The following is a 599-nucleotide window of genomic DNA, read 5'->3' as shown; positions in this document are numbered from 1 at the left end:
CCCCCCCCCCCCCCCCAATTACACCATTGTTGCATTTGCTCTTAGGTACTTAGGTAGGATGGTTTAGTGTTGTTAACTCAAATATAAACGTGACAAGTTAAGAAATAAGAATGCCTTATGGGTTGTCCGGAGCTCTTAACGGATCAATCTCTGAGGGTATAGAAGTACTTTTTGTATGTGACAATGAAACCCTAGAATACTGTAGGGGATTCAAACGTTTTGTTCTATTGAAATTAACAAGTGTCTTAAGTGAAAGTAGGTGAAAGTGGAACTGGATGAGAATACTAAATTTGGGGGTAGTATGAGGGTAGGGGTGAGTGGTGTGGAGGTGTGGGGTGCTAGATTATTATCAAGGTAGAGGTGAGTGGGGTGTGAAGAAGGGTGTAAAGAGAAAAATAAGGATTAGAAAAACATGAACACTTTGTGTATTGCAAAGGGCTTTAGGCTTTTTCATATTTACAATCATTAAACCCCAACCTAACCCAAAAAAGAATTGTTGGCTTGGCCGGGTCAACCCGGCTCGTTACTATATCATACTCTTCATCTCTCTGTTTCTCATTTCCCGCTACAACCCCTATCTCTGTCACTCTCTCTCTCTC

This window comes from Fragaria vesca, linkage group LG3 (genome assembly GCF_000184155.1).
Source record: "Fragaria vesca subsp. vesca linkage group LG3, FraVesHawaii_1.0, whole genome shotgun sequence".
Classification (NCBI taxonomy): domain Eukaryota; kingdom Viridiplantae; phylum Streptophyta; class Magnoliopsida; order Rosales; family Rosaceae; genus Fragaria; species Fragaria vesca.
The sequence above is the reverse complement of the archived record's forward strand: the minus strand, read 5'-3'. Positions refer to the sequence as shown.